The following is a 7,755-nucleotide window of genomic DNA, read 5'->3' as shown; positions in this document are numbered from 1 at the left end:
GCTTCACCTTCTCCAACATGCTCCCTCCATGAAGCAGCTCTCGACACTGGAAGCTCCTTGAGAAATTTGGCCACATCTCTGGCTGACCCCAGCTGTCATTATTGCATCACATTCCTTTGTCCCTCACTGGGGAATTGCTCTAGAGATAATTGCCCCTGTTACAAGAAAAACTCTGGCATGTTAAAATTTTAAAGAGTTTATTAGAGCACATGGCAATTCATGAATCAGGCAGCTCCAAACCAGAGGTAATTCAGAGCTTTGACAAAGAGACATGAGGGGATGTTTTTATGAGGTGAATCAAAGGAATTGTTTGATTGGTTGAAGTTTGAGCAACTGCCTTATTTGAACTAGCCCAGTGGGAAGTTCAAGACAATACAGCTAATGCCCATTTGGCTGCCTGTGATTAACTGAACTTAAGTTTTATTTTCTTTTAAATTCTGAGTTAGATTTAGGTTTGCTTACATAGGAACCCAGGGCATTAGAGTCACTTCAGTCTAATGACCCCCATTTAATTATTTAACACCGCAACCTCATCTATGCCCTGTGGCCAGTTCCTAAGTCTGCAAGGAAGAGCCACGTCAGTATCTCTTGAAAAGGGGCCTATGTTAATGGGGGCGGGGGGGCGGGCAGTGAGAAATCCTGGTGACCTCTCCACCTGATAGTCCTTTTCCCAACATGCAAGTTGGTGACCCTGTGTTTCCTTACCACCTCGATCCTACCCCAGTCTCTCCTGATTTCAAGTTATCCTATACGTAGATGCCATTAATTTTTTTTAAACTCAAGGTCACACATACGTGCCCATGTGTGAACGCACACATACACACACACACCCCTAGCAGTTCAAAGGCAGGCCACCGGCTCTGCTAACTAAGCAGGCACTCAACCATGGAATGAAGTGTCTGCCTGCCCTTTTTGGCCATCCCCACATTTATAAATGATTCTCTTGGACTTCCCCTTCTTGCCTCTAACAGAGGAGATGAAGAGGGGAAATGAACACTTTTCTTCCCCCAGATGACTCTCTTCTCAGTTTTCTAAGGTCAGCAGGGATCAAGCGACAGTGAAGCAGTGTGTTCAAGCCTGTTGGAATAATGCCTCTCAGAAAACCCTGCAAGGAGCTAGTGGGTCCCAGTAGCTGCAGTTATTGGGGCTTAGAATTTGGGGCATATTCTCTACTTTTAGCCTTACTGACAATCCGAGGACACCAGGGAAAACCCTTGTGTCACAGTTTTACAAGATTAAGAAATTAATTCTAAAGGAGGGGAAGATGTTTCCCTAAGTTTACATATTAAATAAGAGGTAGGATTTAAATACCAATATCATCCTCCTTTCACTGGTTCTTGATAAGTCAATTTACCTATACACAACCTGAAAGCTTTTGAACTAGATTACTCCAGGAGAATGAAAGGGAACAGCCACATTTTATAAGCACAGCCATCAGTCTATCCCAGTGAATACCCCTACATGCTTTTTACAAATTGTTATCGTTAGCCATACTGAATGCTGAACCAAACTCACTCATCAGTTACAAGAATCTCAATGTGTTACATTAGTTTAAGAGAAAAATTAAAATCCAATCCCTATTATTCAATGTACCTATTACCCCACAGACTTTGACTTGCTGAACACTTGGGCAAATACTAAAAGGCATGAACACAACCAGTTGGTGAACAAGGAAGGACTTCCCTTTAGGAACACTGCTTCACCTACATCAAGATACTCCAACCTATATCCAGGGACAGCTACACCTGATCCATTTTCCTATGCCTTCAGAGAGGTTAAGTTGGAGATCATCTTAACTAAACATTTATTTTTAAGTTAGGTCAGGTCTATACAAGCAAAGGGAGAGAGAATGTGCTACCATCCACTAAAGCATTTGGTTCCTCTCCAAGGAACAAACTAAGATCATTTGCAGATGTGAGTGAGAGGTAGGACACTGCACATTTACTTAAATTTTTAAGATACTGAATATTTATCGCCATCTTTTTGTTTTACTGGGGATTAAAAGGCTTGCCTGTGTGGAGACACTACTCTGAGAAAGCTGGTGCAGGGCTGTGCCTGGGAGGTCCATAAATACCGCTGGATCACTCAAAGTGCTTAAAGGCAATTCAAGTCAAACGTTACTCAGCAAACGCATACACTATTTATTTACCAAGCGCCTGCTCTGTGCCCAGTACTGTGAGGGGTTGTACTTCGTTTCTCAACATATTTTCTCTGTGAGCCAAAGAGATATTTTCTTTCCTTTTGTTCTAAAGGCACAATGGAAAGATGTGGTGATCTGACCAAATTCTTACTGTCTTTTCCATCCTTGTTGTTTACTGATCCTAGATTCAAGGCACATGCTGCCTAGGTTCAAGGTCTCCAGTTCTTTCCAGATGAAAAAGCTGCTTTTCCTTTCTTGATATAATTCATTTTGAGTTGGCATCACTTGGGAAATTCTTGCTTGCTTCACTTAACTGAGTTCTTAGTCCAGTCCTAAAACCAGATTTTTTAAAAAGAAAGGAAAGAAGGATGGATGGCAGAGAGGAAGGAAGAGAAAGAGGAAGAGGAGAAGAGATGGAGGGAGGGAGGAGGAAAAAAGGCTAAGGTTAATTCTAGTCCCTAGGTTTACTGTCTCAACCCATAGCTTTTTGAAGGAGAATTAACATGCCTGCCATTCCCTAGATGCTCAACATTGTAGGGGAAACAGCCCCAGAGAAATATTCAAGCACTACTCTTAAAAAGCTGTTAATAACTCTCTCGTTGTGGTTAAATGATGTATTTCCCTCATTTATATGTGTATTCTCTTCGTCTTGAGCAGATATGATCAGTAAATATTTAATGAATGAGTGAAAGAATAAATAAATGACCAAAGGTAACCTGATTGTTTAAGTGCCTGCCTGTGGGAACTAATGCTCTATAACACCTGGTGGAAGGAAACAAAGGCGCCAAGAAAAATCTCTGGGACAGGCCGGTTGCGGTGGCTCACACCTACAATCCCAGCATTGGGAGGCCGAAGCAGGCAGATCAAGAGCTCAGGAGATCGAAACCATCCTGGCCAACATGGTGAAACCCTGTCTCTACTAAAAATACAAAAAAATTAGCCGGGCATGGTGGCAGGCGCCTGTAGTCCCAGCTACTGGGGAGGCTGAAGCAGGAGAATCACTTGAACCCGGAAGGTGGAGGTTGCAGTGAGCTGAGATCGCGCCACTGCGCTCCAGCCTGGGTGACAGAGTGAGACTCCGTCTCAAAAAAGAAAAGGCTGCAGAGGGGTGGTGCTAACCCAGATTCCATGTTATTGGCCAAGGGGTAACCTGTAGATGCAAAACATTTAAAACATGTAGCAGAAACAACAGAAGCTGCTGTACTTGGAAGATCTTTCTTAGGGCATGGAATAATGGAAATTTAACCAGCTTTCTTTGTAAAAATAGCTCAATCTTGTTTTTACAAAGAACAAAGCTATCAATTATCTTATTAGAAGAAAAATTTTATAACAATGCAGGATATAGAAAAGAGAAGCAAGAAGTGGGAACAGAGAAAGGAAGAGAGATGAAGAGAAAGAGAGAGACTAGTTTCTTCCTTTAGTCAACCTGGGAGTACAGTAATGAAATAAAGAGTAGCCTCTGCTTAAGAGATGGCATTATGCTCCAACTAATGCCATGTATGAAACATCAATTTTCTGCTAATGCCACTGAGAAAAGATGAAGAACTTCCAATGGATCAAGGCACCTTAGTTAGTGATGATCGGGAGTGCACAGACTTCTTGCCAAGTTTGTATCAGAAATGGAAAAAGAATGAAGTGCAACAACAAAATTTATATTCTCCCTTAGTCCATAGCTGAAACAAGCTCCAGTGTTGGAGATTAATGTAATATCATTCCCTCAAGTGTTTTGTTTTCTAATGTGCTTGCCTGCTCCAGGAGAACTGATGTTTAGTAGAAAATGCAGCTGTATATAATCCATCGAGTGGGTGTTGTTATGATGTCTGTGTTTTTCTTTAAAATACTTCAGCATACCAGAATATGTAAGAAACTCAAACAAACCAGCAAGAAACAAAAACAAACAACCATTAAAAAGTGGGCAAAGGACATGAACAGACATTTCTCAAAAGAAGACATACACACAGCCAACAAACATATGACAAAACCCTCAACATCTCTAATCATCAGAGAGATGAAAATCAAAATCACAACGAGATACCATCTCACAACAGTCAGAATGGCTATTATTAAAAAGTCAAAAATAACAGATTTTGGTGAGGTTGCAGAGAAAAAGGGAACACTTATACACTGTTGGTGGTAATGCAAATTAATTCAGCCCTTGAGGAAAGCAGTTTAGAGATTGTCAAACAACTAAAAACAGAACTACCATTTAACCCAGCAATACCATTTCTGGGTATATACTCAAAGGAAAATAAATCGGTCTACCAAAAGGACACCTGCACTAGTATGTTTATCAGAGCACTATTCACAACAGCTAAGACATGGAATTAGCTCAAGTGCCCATCAGTGGTGGGCTGGATAAAGAACGTGGTACACATACACCATGGAATACTGTACAGCCATAAAAAAAAGAATGAAATAATGTCTTTTGCAACAACATGGATGCAGCTGGAGGCTGTTATTCTAAGCGAATTAACACAAAAACAGGAAACCAAATATCGCATGTTCTCATAAGTGGGAGCTAAATCTTGGGTTCACATGGACATAACCATTGGCACAACGGACACTGGGGACTACTAGACTAGGGAGGGAAGAGGAGGGGCAAGGGCTGAAAAACTTCCTATTGGGTATTATATTCACCATCTGGGTGATGAGATCAACAGACACCCAACTCTCAGCCTCACACAATATACCCTTGTGACAAACCTGCACACGTACCCCCTGAATCTTAAATTTAAAAGGAAATTTTTAAAAATACAATAAAAACAACATCACAATGAGATATTACTTCACACCCACTAGGATGGCTATAATAAAAAACACAAATAATAATGTTAAAAGAAAACCTTCAGCCGAATTAAATTTAAAGGAGTTTAACTGAGCAATGAACAATTCACGAATCGGGCAGCCCCCAGAATCACAGCAGATTCAAAGAGACTCCAGCACAGTGAAGTGGTGGAATAAGATTTATAGACAAACAAAAAGGAAATGAGGTACAGAAATTGGAAGTGAAGTACAGAACAGCTGGATTGGTTATAGGTTGGCATTTGCCTTATTTGAATACAGTTTGAACACTCAGCAGTGTATGAATGGTTGAAGTATGGCCGCTGGGATTGGCCAAGACCTAGCTATTATTACAGGCTCACATTCTTAAGTTAGGTTTTCAATCTTGTCTAACTATTAAGTTAGGTTGCTGTTCATCCACAAGGACTCAAATATGGAAGTACAGAGTCCTTCTTAGGCCATGTTTAGTTTGCTTTAACAATAACAAGGCTGGTGAAGATGTGTGGAAACTGGAACCTTCCTACATCGTTGATGGAATGTAAAAATGGTACAGTCACTTAGGAAAACAGGTTGGCAGTTTCTTAAAATGCTTAAACTTCACTTTAACATTAGGTCCAACTCCTAGCTATCTACCCTAAATGAATGAAAACATATGTTCACTCAAGGACCTATATATATATACGACATATATATATGTTCATAGCAGCATTATTCATAATAGTCAAAAAGGGGAAACAACTATATATATGTTCATAGCAGCATTATTCACGATAGTCAAAAAGGGGAAACAACTATATATATATGTTCATTCACTATATATATATATGTTCATAGTGAATGAATAACAAAATTCAGTGTGTATATGCAATGAAATACTATTCAGCAACCAAAAAGGGTGAACTACCGATACATGTTACAATGTGGCTGAACCTCAAAAGATTATGCTAAATGAAATAAGCCAGATACAAAATCCACACATTATATAATTCAACTTACATGAAATATTCAGAAAATCCAAACCTATAGAAATAGATAATAGATTAGTGGTTGCCTGGAACTGGAGATGGAATTTGAAATTGGCTGCAAATGGGCAAGAGGAATCTTTCTGAGTAACGAAAATATTATAAAATTGGATTGCTGTGATGGGTGCACAACTCCATACATTTTCTAAAATTACTAAATTGTACACTTACAATAGATAAAGTTTATATTAAAGGAAAGTAAATTGCATCCCAACAAAACTGTCTTTTAAAAAAAAAAAAAACCTCAGCATAAACAGCATGTGTTGGTTTAAGTACAGCCTCAGGTATTATCTGTTGTCTGAAGCAGAAATTCCTGCCCTCGGGTTGGTTAGTTAGCTAGTCAGCAGTTAGTTGGGAAGTCTGCACTCCAGAGGCTAGCACAAGTCTTCTTGCACGGAGGCTTAGGAAATTATCATAAAGAATATCAGAAATAGGCTCTCAATGATGAATTAATGACATGCTAGATATACAGATGAGCCAAGGAAATGGTTTCAAGATACTCCTCACACTAGAATAAGAACTTGATAAGGCCTGTGGCCTGTGCCCTTGTGTCCTGAATCCTGTTGAAAGGTCATAAAACTTCTGTTTCTCTGATGTCAACTCTCAGGGTAAAACGATTCTGCTTTTGGGAAATCAGTGTGTCTGCCTCAAGTAAATCAACCTTCCATGTAACAAGTGGGTGAATCACCTAAAGAAAAGACCTAGGAACTCCTGAGACTTACAGTAGGTGGCATGTAAGGTAGAAGATATGTACGATGGGCAAGTCTAGTGATTCCATGTACAATGTGAGGAATACAGTTAATAAAATTATATTAGGGAATTCTGTTTGGTAGATTTTTAGCTGCTTTTACTGTTTTGATTTGCTTCACTACAGTAACCATTTTACTATCTATTTGTATCCCATAACATCATGTGATAAACCTCAAATATACACAATAAGATTTATTCAAAGAAAAAAACAATAGGTGGCATGAACCGGCCTGGCCTCACTTTGTAATCAATGGTAACAAATGTCTCCACTCAGAATTGTGACTCAGAATTGTGAGACTTTATTTAATCAGCACATGATGTTAATAAGGTGGTGAGAGAAGAACTAAACTTTACTCGCATCGAACTTCTTGGAATCTCCTATTTTCTGCCAAATACAACTGAAGAGTTGAGCATTTCTAAAATGGCATGGATCAATTTGCTATACATAATTAAGTTTAATAAGAAGAGCTGCTACTCTCTAATTTGCCTTTCAAGTGTTGAAAAGCGCAGCTCAAAAAAGACTCCCTTGAGCAGCAGCCTCTCATGCCTGGATATTGACTGACAATTCTAGCTGCTGATGCCAGGGACTATCCTTGTTTGTGACTTTGGTCTAATCCTTGTAATCTCTGAAACAGGCTGCCCCATGCCACATTGGCCAATTGGTTCTCAGCTCTGAATGCTGGTTTCAACAGTTTGACATTTCCTTTGGTTTCCTGTTCCACATGGTCTATGTGCCCAGCATGTCTGTATATCAATATGTCTAAGACATTAATGTAGCTTGCTATGATGAAGAACATTGGTATACATTTTAGACAGAAGGTGTTTCAATAAAGTGAGCATTGACTTCCAAAAATGTCAAACATGCAATCAACAATTCACCATTAAGCTATAATAAATACAAGTCACAGTTGTAGCTGTGTTTAGTAAATACATTTTCAGCTGAGACTGAATGGTAACTTTGGCACAGAAATAACTTGGACAAAGACTATTTGATTCAATGTTTAGAAGACTTGGTGATAGCAAATTGGCTCATCACAACTGATATTTTAAAGCATATTTCCT

At 39.4% G+C, this 7,755-nt stretch overlaps 1 long non-coding RNA gene across 1 annotated transcript in view; it reads right to left on the bottom strand.

Annotated features, from left to right (window-relative positions):
• Positions 1-2,082: 2,082 nt before the first annotated feature.
• The window catches only part of LOC129060031 (uncharacterized), a 68,386-nt gene continuing 62,713 nt past the window's right edge, over positions 2,083-7,755 (bottom strand). The window contains exon 3 of the long non-coding RNA XR_008526366.2: positions 2,083-2,472. This is a non-coding gene — a long non-coding RNA (uncharacterized LOC129060031). The remainder of the gene's footprint in view (positions 2,473-7,755) is intronic.

The sequence above is a fragment of the Pongo abelii genome, chromosome 5 (genome assembly GCF_028885655.2).
Source record: "Pongo abelii isolate AG06213 chromosome 5, NHGRI_mPonAbe1-v2.0_pri, whole genome shotgun sequence".
NCBI classification, from domain to species: Eukaryota; Metazoa; Chordata; class Mammalia; order Primates; family Hominidae; genus Pongo; species Pongo abelii.
This window is presented reverse-complemented; position numbering and strand designations above follow the sequence as displayed.